This window comes from Giraffa tippelskirchi, chromosome Y (genome assembly GCF_054371585.1).
Source record: "Giraffa tippelskirchi isolate mGirTip1 chromosome Y, T2T-mGirTip1v1.2.pri, whole genome shotgun sequence".
Lineage (NCBI taxonomy): Eukaryota > Metazoa > Chordata > Mammalia > Artiodactyla > Giraffidae > Giraffa > Giraffa tippelskirchi.
The window spans coordinates 23,440,923-23,453,828 of NC_137290.1; the positions used below are offsets into that span (position 1 = coordinate 23,440,923).

Sequence of the window (12,906 nt, forward strand, 5' to 3'; positions counted from 1 at the left end):
TATTCAGCCTTCATATGTTTGAATTTTAAATAGTGTTCTCTTGCAGTTGACATCTAGTCTCACTGCACTGTGGTCAGAAAATATGCTTGGAATGATTGCAAGGTTTTTTGAATCTACCAAGGTTGCACTTATGGCCGAGGATGTGATCAGTCCTGGAGAGGTTTCCATATGTACTTGAGAAAAAGGTGAAACCCATTGTTTTGTGGTGAAATGTCATATCGATATCAATTATGTCTAACCGGTCCATTGTATCATTTAAAGTTTGTATTTCCTTGTTAATTTTCTGTTGACTTGATCTATCCATAGATGTGAGTGGGGTAGTAAAGTCTTCCACTATGACTGTGTTATCATTAGTTTCCCCTTTCCTGCTTGTTAGCCTTTGCCTTACATATTGTGGTTCTCCTATGTTGGGTGCATGTGAATTTATAATCATTATATCTTCTTCTCGGATTGATGTTTTGATCATTATGTAGTGTCCTTCTTTGTCTCTTTTCACAGGCTTTATTTTAAAGTCTATTTTGTCTGATATGTGTATTGCTACTCCTGCTTTCTTCTGGTCTCAATTTGCTTGGAATACCTTTTTTCCAGCCCTTCACTTTCAGTCTGTATGTGCCCCTTGTTTGGAGGTGGGTCTGTTGTAGACAACATAAACAGTGGTCTTGTTTGTGTGTCCATTCAGCTAGTCTTTGTCTTTCGTTTGGGGCATTCGACCCATTTGCATTTAAGGTAACTATTGATAAGAATGATCCTGTTGCCATTTGCTTTGCTGTTTTGGGTTCGAGTTTATACAACCTTTCTGTGTTTCCTGCCTAGAGAAGATCCTTTAGCATTTGTTGAAGAATGAAAAGAAGAGTTGGGAATAAAAATGTCTCTACAGTATCTTCTATAGTCCGAGGTTATAAGAAGAAGCATGTTAAAGCAAGGGGTAATGTGGATGATCACAACTCTGACTTTCATCCTGAAACTTGAGGACAGAGTGTATTTCCAGCCTGCACAAGTTGAAGTGTGCCATTCATACGAAAGCCTTCTACCATCCAGATAGCTGCTGAAACAAGTGCCCTAACTTGAAATGATTTCTCTTCTCCATCATGAATATCAGTGAGACCACAGGAGCATACTGTGATACATCAATTTGCAGCTGCTTTAGTTGTTGTTGTTGTTTTAATTGAAGAGTAATTGCTTTACAGCATTTTGCTGTATTCTGTCAGAATTCAAAATAAATCAACCAGAGTCACATATATCCCCTCCCTTTGGGAATAACCTCCCATCTCCCTCCCCATCCCACAATCTAGGTTGAGCATTTGTCATGGGATTTCACATAGCAGCTGTGCTAAATCAAATGGCTCCAGTGAAAATTTTGCAGCTATGTCTACTTCTGTTTCTCCATACCACAACTTATGTCCATTACAGAACAGTTAGTTTGGGCTGAGGGTGGAGCCTTCTACCTTTCCAGATTGGTATGGTAATATGTCAGCCCATGACCGTCCTTTTCCTAAACTACAACAGTCAGGCAATTTAGTTTTCCCAGTGTCAAAGATCCCTGATACATCTGCTGCTTCTCTTTCAAGATCCACTCATCAATCATCTTCATTATTTGAAAACGGTCCTAATACAACTGATCTACCAAATAGGTGTCAGATTACGGAGGATATCAAAGTGTAAAATTAATGTTGGGAGATGTCAACAAATTCCTACAATTCTCTTATTTGAAGAATAAAGGTACAAATTCATCTTCATTGGGCCAATTTTTATTTTGAAATAATTAAGAGTAAAATGAGTCTTTATTTCCGTGCCTGACTATTTTACTCTGCATAATATAAACACTTCTGTGCATGGTCATAAAATAAACACTACACTTGCTTTCACTGAAACCCACAGTCAGTTGATTGACTTTATTGCATAGAAGCGAGCAGACCCATGTTTGGTTTGGTAACAGTCCTGAATGTTAAGAATATGTGTCTAGAAGGGTGATCAATCACTTTTATTTCAGGAACCAAGTAGACTTATTGATGTGATTTTTCTGTGTAAAAATTCTTTAGGAATGACATTTTGCAGGTTTCCTGTTTTTGGTTACTATTTATGCAAGCAGCCTTTATTTTAAGTTGATGTAGAAGTAAACACTGGTTGAACATTGGCCTTCAATTGCTAGAAGATCAGTGACTTTGTGATGTCACAGCTTTTTGACTTTGAGAACCATGCTGATGGCCTAGAGAGTTTATCTCTGTACGCCAGCCAAGCAGCATTTGAAGTTGGCGTGTGTAAAGTCAGACAAATGAGAAAAGTATCTGGAGAAAGATTTCTCTGAGATGGCACATATTCCTTCAGAAATTCAAGATGTGCCTCGTAAAGATGTATCAAGTGGTTCCAAAACCTCCATTAGATCTTCTTCGTGTGATTACACACTTACTGGGGACTCAGTTTTGAGATCTATGATTGAAGAATATGCTTTTCAGGCTTTGTCTGAGGGATTTAGGATAAAAAGGCCACGCTACACGTTTTCTGTCTCTAAAACAAATGAGTTGAATGATTTTCTTTCACTCAATTTTGCTCAAAAACTCTGGACTATAGTTGAAAGTGATCAGTTTGAATCTGTTTGGTGGGATGAGAGTGGCACTTCTATAGTGATCAATGAAGAACTCTTCAAGAAAGGAGTCTTGGAAAGAAAGGCCCCTTTCAGAATATTTGAAACTGATAGTATGAAAAGTTTAGTTCGTCAGCTTAACCTTTATGGGTTTAGTAAAAAGCGACAAACTTTTCAAAGATCTGCTTCACTACCTGACTTTCTGGAAGAAGAAAACAATGTCTCTGTTTTGAGCAAGGTAAGCCAAAATTTCCACTTACTGTCAATATATAAGTTTAAGTCATGTGACTTAGAAAGCATGTTCACATATGTAGCTAAAACCGAATTTAAATTTGAGATAGCAGATTGTTGAACACGTTTTATTTTTTGAAGTTGAGAACAGCTGGAGGTTAAAATATTTGATATTTAATATACTCTCCTAGCAAGTTGAAATCGGATACATGTCCTCAAGGTACCTTAAGTGGTATTTACTGTATATATACAACATATTTTTTAGTTGAGGAGTATAGTTGTTTCTAACATGTAAGGTGTTAAAACTACTAATGGAGGGGTTTTCTTTGATTCTATTTAATTGGCATCATTAAAGGAATATATTTTTATACTTTAACTTTGCTTGTCAGTTTTACCCTGGTTTATAAAAAACTAAATAAATGTATCCTTTGAATTTAGTTACAGATCTACCATAATCCAAATTTCAAAAGAGGTTATCCCGAACTTTTAGGAAGAATGAAAAGAAGAGTTGTATTCCCAGTTTTTTAAGGAATCTCCACACTGTTCTCCATAGTGGCTGTACTAGTTTGCATTCCCACCAACAGTGCAAGAGGGTTCCCTTTTCTCCACACCCTCTCCAGCATTTATTGCTTGTAGACTTTTGGATAGCAGCCATTCTGATTGGTGTGAAATGATACCTCATTGTGGTTTTGATTTGCATTTCTCTAATAATGAGTGATGTTGAGCATCTTTTCATGTGTTTGTTAGCCATCTGTATGTCTTCTTTGGAGAAATGTCTGTTTAGTTCTTTGGCCCATTTTTTGATTGTGGGAATGCAAACTAGTACAGCCACTATGGAGAACAGTGTGGAGATTCCTTAAAAAACTGGGAATACAACTGCCATATGACCCAGCAATCCCACTGCTGGGCATATACACCGAGGAAACCAGAATTGAAAGAGACGCGTGTACCCCAATGTTCATCGCAGCACTGTTTACAATAGCCAGGACATGGAAGCAACCTAGATGTCCATCAGCAGACGAATGGATAAGGAAGCTGTGGTACATATACACAATGGAATATTACTCAGCCATTAAAAAAATACATTTGAATCGGTTCTACTGAGATGGATGAAACTGGAGCCCATTATACAGAGTGAAGTAAGCCAGAAAGAAAAACACCAATACAGTATACTAATGCATATATATGGAATTTGAAAGATGGTAACGATAACCCTATATGTGAGACAGAATAAGAGACACAGATGCATGGAACAATTTTATGGACTCTGAGGGAGAAGGTGAGGGTGGGACGTTCTGGGAGAATAGCATTGAAACATGTATATTATCATATCCATGTTTGATGCATGTGACAAGGGCTCAGGGCCGGGGCAATGGGATGATCCAGAAGGATGGGATGGGGAGGGAGGTGGGTGGGGGGTCCAGGAAGGGGAACACATGTAAACCCATGGCTGATTCATGTCAATGTATGGCAAAAACTATTACAATATTGTAAAGTAATTAGCCCCCAACTAAAATAAATAAATTTATATAAAAAAAAAAGAAGAGTTGGGATTAGCAATGTGTTTCCGAAATCTTCATTAGTTCCCGATTACAAGAAGAAGCATGCTAAAGCAAGGGTCAACATATATGATCGTAACTCTGGTTTTCATGCTGAAACTAGTGGAGAGAGTCTATTTTCAGCTTCCACCAGTTTAAGTGTGCCTTTCCCACAAAAGACTTATACCAGCCAGATAGTCCCTAAAACAAGCGCCCTATCTCCGTGTGACTTTCCTTCCCCATCAATGTCAGTGAGACAAACAGAGCAGAATGTGGTAGATCAACCTGCTGTTGTAAACCAATTGAGCATTTTTAATTGGCACTCCCATAGCACTTTACTCAAGTAAATGGCCACGTTGAGAACTTTGCTACTACCGCTACATCTAGTTCTCAGAACCACATCGTATCTCCATTATGCAGCAGTTCTTTTGGGCTGATGGTGGAGCCTTCTACATTTCCAGACAGGTATAGCGATATGTCAGCCCATGACAGTCCTCTTCCTAACCAGCAACAGAGAGGCAACTCAAGGTCCCCAGTGCCAACGATCGCTTTTACACCCACCTCCTCTCTTTCAAGTCAATTCATCCACGATATTCCTTATGTGAAAACCATGCTAATTAAAACTGACCTACCAAATAAGTATCAGCTTATGGAACCAAATGGAGATTAAAATTTACGTTGGGAGATGTCAACAAATACCTACAATTCTTGTATTTGAACAATAAAATTACACGTTCATCTTCACAGTTTTGTTTTCTATTTTGAAACAATGAAGAGTAAATTAAGGCTTTATTTCAATGTCTGGCTATTTTTCTGCACTCTTTTATAAACTCTTCAGTTCAAGAAAACCTCCGTTAGGCATCCTAGGTAAATGGCACCTAATCTATTGTTTCTAAGCAAGAAAATGAGAACAAAGGGAAAAGAGGTAATGGATGTAAAGTGATTTGGGAAATCAACCCTGCTGAAATGAATGGGTGTCTAAATGAGGATGGTACGGGTGAAGGAAGACATACAAATAAAATCAAAAAAAAGCACATCTACACAGTACGTACCTTAGTGCATTCACAGTTACATGATATTCTATTAGGTATCGGTAGAGTCTTAAGATAGAGAAGGAAATGGCGCCCCGCTCCAGTATTCTTGCCTGGAGAATTCCGTGGAAAGAGGCTCCTGGTGGGCTGCTGTCCATAGGGTCGCACAGAGTTGGACACAACTGAAGTGACTTAGCAGCAGCAGAGTCTTAAGACATTAGACAGGAGATTGTCTTCATTATAGAAATTCATTTCATATTGGAAAATATAGATATTGTAGCATGTCCAAAGTTAGGATAACCATTATACCATCACTGGGATACCAAAGATTACAGGACATAATCAGTGACTGGACCATGGCCAGCACAAGATAGGTATTTTACAAGTGGTACTGTATAGGGTCATTTTAGCTCTGCTCTCCTTAAGGCGTACCTTTATTTCCTGCCACCATGATTCCACCCTATATTTCCTAATGCATATTTAGATTTTGCTTATCTGTTCCCTCAGAGACAAAACAAATCCCTGTGGTGATTGCAGCACCTCAGGATGGTTAACAAGTTCTTTGAAGACATGATATTTGTTTTCCATAGTAGTTTCAGTATCATCCTCTTACACCGTGCTTCTGGAGCTACAATCACACACACTGCTTTCAGACGTGCTAAGCCCCTTCTCCTCAAAACTTTGCCTCAACTCTTTCTTGGGGTTGGAAGGGACCTCTGTTCACCCTCCTACCAAGGTGAGCAGAGATATCAGGTCTTCAATGTGTTTTGGGTCTACCCTCTTTTCTTTACGTATCTTTCACATCAGCTAAAATGTGTACTTACTGAATTATCAACAAAGAAACATAATCACGAATCAAATGCTATATACATTACTCAACAACATCCTATAACCTGCACTATTATCATAATTGACCTTTCCTACTTACTGAGAATCTTTTCCCGGTTGATAAATATATATCTTATATGTTCATGAATGTCAAATGTGGGAATTCAAATTATAAAATGATTGCTGCTCTCATGAAGTTTACAGTCTATAAGAACCCATACTAGTCATGTTGTTTCAGGCCCCAGTTCCCTAAAATTCAGTAGTAGTTACAGAGATATTTATGAAAAAACAAACAAACGAAAAAGAATCATTCATTTTAATTCTCTAGAAAAGTCATGGAGTAAGGAAAGATCAAAATCAATGGCTGATCCTTCATATAGTTCACAATGAAGTAAGATGAACAGAGTGTCTGACAGTTGGACTCCCCAGTCTGTCATGAACACTACCTAGAAATCTTGGCAATCTCCACTTTGTGGCCATTTCTTTAGACAGTGGTGGCCATATCAAGTCATGGCCCTGTTTTGGTATGGTAACCCATATAGGACAACACCAAGTTAAGTTCACCGTTCTCATGTTTGGGGCTAATGCAGAGTGAAAGCTGTGGACTATTTGTGTAGATCAGGGAGGTGTCCAAACAGCACACGCTTTTTCTTTCACTGAAAACTTTCATTAAACTCAGCGGAGAACACTATACTTTAGAGAGGTAAGCATTTTGCAGCGCTTGTAAGAGTTATTGAAATCGGTGCCCTAAGTTATTATTTCAAGCCCAAAGTCCAAAGGTCTGGTTTTCGATTTCAGGCATCTTACTATGGAGCCAAATTTGCATGCTTGGAGAAATAGCACCTTAAAAGCAATCATATCTTCTATTTCATTGCCGTGTACTGATTATTCCTTCTCACTCCCTTTGATCTTCTTTTCCTGTTCTGCTTTGAGTGGCAGGTCCTTCTCGAAAAGAATAGGACCAATTCCCTTGGTGCTCTGTGGTAACTTGGAAAAGACATGCATAAGGACATGCAATATATTATGTGGGAAAGCTACTGTTTTTGTTCCCTCCTGGAAACATATTATTAAATTGTACCTCAACTGTCCTACCACGGGAAGCCTGGTTACATGATACATTACTTTGGTGATCAGTTCCCATATGGCTTTAACATATCAGTACCTTTAATTCTCAAAAGCTTATAGAGAAGATATCTCAATACAGTAGGGAAATATTATACATGAGTTCAGTGTTCTTTCCTGTACTTATTTATTTTATAATTTGTGCCTAAAATAGTGAAAGTGAGAACAAAAATTTAAGTGAGTTAACTCAGTGAGTTAAACACAGAAGATTGAGACAAGAAGTAGAAGAAGTGATGGGAGAAGATCAGAGGATGAAATTGCATGCTTATAATGGAACAAGAAAATGTGTAACTGCAGGGCCTAAATAGCTCAATATGACTTCAGTATTGTTTCCCTACAAATTATTTTCATTTTAGCAAATCACAGAATAGTCTTACATGCAAAGTATTTTAAGATCCCATGGAATGCACAAGGAAAGCGTATCTTTTAAAACATTCTGATTTAAAATGTCTCTAGAGACATATCATTCAAGTAGAAAACAATTTCCAAAATTAAGCCTAGAGACAAGTATCAGAGGAACTCTAGGAAGTTCATAGGTGTCCTTCAGTGAGTCCTTGGGTTTTCTTTTCTTTTTGTAATTGTGTTTAAGCATGTAAGATCATGACTGTGCTTGTGTGTGTGTGTGCATCAGATTAAGAATGTGTTTGTGAGTGTATGTCTGGGCTCTCTTTTGGGCTTTTATGTTAGAAATTTCGGCTGAAGAAATAGTTCATTCAAAAATATAGCCAGGCACAAATTAAAATGCCCATTCAAAACTCTTCTTTCTCTTTTCAAAGTGCAAGACAAATGGATGCATCAAAGGTTGAAAGCATTTCAATAATAACCAAGCTACTCCGCCCAAACATAGTTAAAAACTATAGCACTCTCCCAATGAACCCAGCAAAAGATGAGTGGGACCTTAGGTATCTATTATGCCTGGCAATAACAAAACACCCACCCTCTAATACGGCAGTACTCAAGAAGGCCATGTAGAGGCCTGGAGTTTCAACCAGGCCTTCCTGTAATAGGATACGACCTTCCTATAGGAGGCTGCACACTCGCCAGTAATGAACACTCTTAGGCATCAAATGAAACTAAGGACAAAACCTGGAATTCTCTTCCCACATGGTGGAAGTCACCTTCCCCCTTCCCAAGTGGATGAGATAGACAGTTCAAATAAAAGGAATTTTTATAACATGGCTCACATTCTTCTCACATAATACCTGAAATGTCCAAGCCCCACCACACTGCTAAGCAGCTGACTAAACAGGTCTTCTGGTCTCAAATCTGTGTGACAATCATCACATAAGAATTTTATGAATATTTGAGATGCATTGATAGTGCGGATCTGTAAAGCCAAACGTCTTTGAGATCTGATTCAAATAGGAAAACTGTGTACTCCCTGTCTTCAGTTTTATGGGGATTTCACATGCATTCACACACGTCCACCATGTTCAACCTTCATCTGAAGACAAAAACTGTGACATTAAGAGAAGAAGAATGGTCTATTCACAGAGAAGGCCAGTGGTAAAGTCAAAATGGATCCAGTTTCCTGCCTACATCCCTGCTCAGTAGTGTAACCGCTTGTAAGCATTCCTAAGGGCAACTAGGATACACAAGTCAAAGATGCTTCTCCCAGGATTACAGAGTTGGATTGAGAAGCTATACGTTTGTTTACCTCTCATCCCATTCTTAAGATCACATACCATAACTGTTAACCCATCAGAAGATGGGCAGCTCTAGCACATATTTAGAGACAATGCCTGCTTCTGCCTAAGACCAAGGTTGTAGATCCAAGTGGCATATAGGGTAAGGTTTCCATCTCAGGATACCACATGACTCCCCAGGGATTCTCCTTCTCTGGAAAGCTCTCAAAAGATGATGTGAGAAGAATATTTTGAGGGAGGAAAACAAGGAAACCAACAAGAGTTGTGTTCTTTCTAATTGTCTTCAGTCTCACTTATCATCCCATGTATAATGACAAAGTCCCCCCGGCACTGCCAATACCAATTTTTTGATGTTCTTCAGCCACTCAGTCTTGTCTGACTCTTTGTGACTCCATGTACAGCAAGAACCCTGGGTTCCCCTGCCTTTCAAATCACCAGTTTACTCAAACTCATGACTTTTGAGTCAGTGATGCTTTGCAGCCATCTCACCCTCTGGCATTCCCTTCTCGTCCTTCCCTCAATCTTTCCCAGCATCAGTTTCTTCCCAGTGATTTCACTCTAGGCCCTAAGTGGTCAATATATTGGCTCTTCATGGTCAGCGTCAGAACTTCCGTGAATAGTCTGAGTTGAACTCCTTCATGCTTGACTAGTTTGAACTCCATACTCGCAACAGAACTCTCACACATCTTCTCCAGACCCACTACTGCAAAGCATCGGTATTTTGGCACTCAGTTCCTGTGGTCCTGCTCACTCCACCATACGTTACTCCTGAAAATCAACTTTGACCATTCGGATCTTTTTCAGTAATCACTCAGCTTATTAACATGGTGTCTAGATTGGTTGTAGCTTTTCATGCAAGTGGCAAGTGCCTTTTCGTTTCGTGGCTGAAGTCACTCCCCGCAGTGATATCAGAGGTCAAGAAAGTGAAACCTGTCACTGAGTCAATTGTATCCCATTGCTAGATCTCAAAATGTTTGGACCACATTCCATGATCTTATTTTTAGTGTTTGTTGGTTTGTGTTTAGATTGAGTTTTAATCCAGCTTTTCGTTTCACCTCATCAAAAGGCTCTTTAGTCCCTAGGGTTTTTCAGCCATTTGTGTGTTGTCATCTTATAACTAAGGTTGTTCACACTTCTCACAATAATTCTGTTTCCAGCTTCAAATTCTTTCAGCAAGTTATTGTCCATGATATACTCTGCACAGAAGTCAAATAAGCTGGGTGACAATATATAGCCTTGATGTATTTCCTTCCCTATTTTGTACCAGCCCGTTGTTCCTTCTCCAGTTCCAACTGTTGTTTCTTGACCTGCATGCACCTTTCCCAGGAAACAGGTATGGTGGTCTTACATTCTTATCTCTTTAAGAATTTTCCACAGTTTGTTGTGACCCACACAGTCTAAGGGCTTCCCCTGTGACTCAGATGGTAAAGTGTCTGCCTGCAATGGGGGAGGCCAAAGTTCGATCCCCGGGTCTGGAAGATCCCCTGGAGAAAGAAATGGTAGGCGACAGTCCATGGGGGTCGCAAAGAGTCAGACACAAATGAATGACCTCACTTTCACATGCAGTCTAAGCCATTAACAGAGACTATAAAGGAGATGTAAATGACTTTATGAAACATCCTTGCTTTTTCTATGATCCAGACTCCAATTAAGGTTTACCTATTAAGATTAAATGACTAACTACACCTGCCTGCTCTCTCTCTCTCCGTTTCAAGTTGTTGCTGCTGCAGCTGCTAAGTCGCTTCAGTCGTGTCCGACCCTGTGCGACCCCAGAGACGGCAGCGTACCAGGCTCCTCCGTCCCTGGTATTATGCAGGCAAGAACACTGGAGTGGGTTGCCATTTCCTTCTCCAATACATTTAAGTGAAAATTGAAAGTGAAGTCCTTCAGTTGTGTCCGACTCTTCACGACCCTATGGACTGAAGCCCAGCAGGCTCCTATGCCCATGGGATTTTCCAGGCAAGAGTACTGGAGTGGGATGCCATTGCCATCTCCATTTTTCAAGCTATCATCTACCAACTGTTACATTTCTGGGCACTTGCCATCTTCTTATGGGCTCTCCTGGTGGCTCAGTTGGCAAAGCAACTGCCTACAATCTGGAGACTTGGGTTCACTCCCTGGGTCGGGAAGATCTCCTGCAGAAGGAAATGGGAAACCACACCAGTGTGCTTGCCTGGAAAATTAGTATTAAATTATGCCCATGCCCATCTCTGACCTTTGACACCCACTTGAAACAGTTAAGTTTCCAGAGCGGAAATAAGGAATCTGTGCTCCGGGAAAATGTCAGGACAATTTGACAAACAGCTAGATATTTTCAGGAACGGACTTTTTGAGCCCAATACCTGTATCATCTTTTGTCTGGAAAAGAACTATGCTTCCTCAAACTGATGACAATTCCTCATTAGCAGAAATTTCAGGAAAAATAACTCCGCTTATCTGCATGTTCGAAGTCAAAGATGTACCAGTTATGTGTTTATGCATGAAAGTTCCCATTAAACGGATAAATTCACGTCAACTAAACTTTGTGCAGAAGCGAGGTGGCTGCAACGGCTCTGCGCAGAAGCATGGCCGAGAGGGCCTAGGCCGGGTCGGGGGGGGGCGGCAGCCGAGACGGCCTAGGCCGGGCCGGGGCCGGTGGCCGAGAGGGCCTAGGACGGGCCAGGGGCCGGGGGCGGCGGCCAAGAGGGCCTAGGCCGGGCTGGGGACCGGGGGCGGCGTCCGAGAGGGGCTAGGCCAGGCCGGGGGCCGGGGGCGGCGGCCGACAGGGGCTAGGCCGGGCTGAGGTCCGGGGGCCGGGGCAGCGGCCGACAGGGTCTAGACCGGGCCGGCTGCCGGGGGCGGCGGCCGACAGGGCCTAGGTCAGGCCGGGGCCGAGGGCCAGGATCGTCGGCGGACAGGGCCTAGGCCCCCGGGCGAGGGAGGGTGATGGTGGCCGACAGGTCCTAGTCTGGACCTGGGGCTGGGGCCGGTGACGGCGGCGGCGGCGATAGGAATTACCCAAGACCCAAGGTAAGAGAAACCCAAGTAAGATGGTAAGTGTTGCGAGAGGGCATCAGAGGGCAGACACACTAAAACTAAAATTACAGAAAACTAGCTAATCTGATCACACGGACCACAACCTTGTTTATCTCAGTGAAACTAAGCCATGCCGTGTGGGGCCACCCAAGACGGATGGGTCATGGTGGAGAGGTCTGACAGATTGTGGTCCACTGGAGAAGGGCATGGCAAACCACTTCAGTATTCTTGCCGTGAGAACCCCATGAACAGTATGAAAAGGCAAAAGGATAGGACACTGAAAGATGAACTCCCAAGGTCAGTAGGTGCCCAATATGCTAATGGAGATCAGTGGAGAAATAACTCCAGAAAGAATGATGGGATGGAGCCAAAGCAAAAAACGATACCCAACTGTGGATGTAACAGGTGATAGACGCAAAGTCCGATGCTGTAAACAGCAATATTGCATCGGAACCTGGAATGTTAGGTCCATGAATCAAGGCAAAGTGGAAGTGGTCAAACAGGAGACGGCAAGAGTGAACGTCGACATTCTAGGAATCAGCGAACTAAGATGGACTGGAATGGGTGAATTTAACTCAGATGACCATTATATCTACTAATGTGGGCAAGAATCCCTTAGAAGAAATCCAGTAGCCATCACAGTCAACAAGAATCCAAAATGCAGTACTTGCATGCAATCTCAAAAACGACAGAATGATCTCTGTTCGTTTTCAAGGCAAACCATTCAATATCACGGTAATCCAAGTCTATGCTCCGACCAGTAACGCCAAAGAAGCTGAAGTTGAATGGTTCTATGAAGACCTACAAGACCTTCGAGAACTAACACCCAAAAAAGATATCCTTTTCATTATAGGGGACTGGAATGCAAAAGTAGGAAGTCAAGAAACACCTGGCGTAACAGGCAAGTTTGGCCT

General features: G+C 41.4%; 1 pseudogene; it reads left to right on the top strand.

The window, feature by feature from the left end:
- The first annotated feature begins 2,306 nt into the window (after window positions 1-2,306).
- LOC145537742 (heat shock transcription factor, Y-linked-like) lies at window positions 2,307-8,137 on the top strand (annotated as a pseudogene).
- Window positions 8,138-12,906: the final 4,769 nt, after the last annotated feature.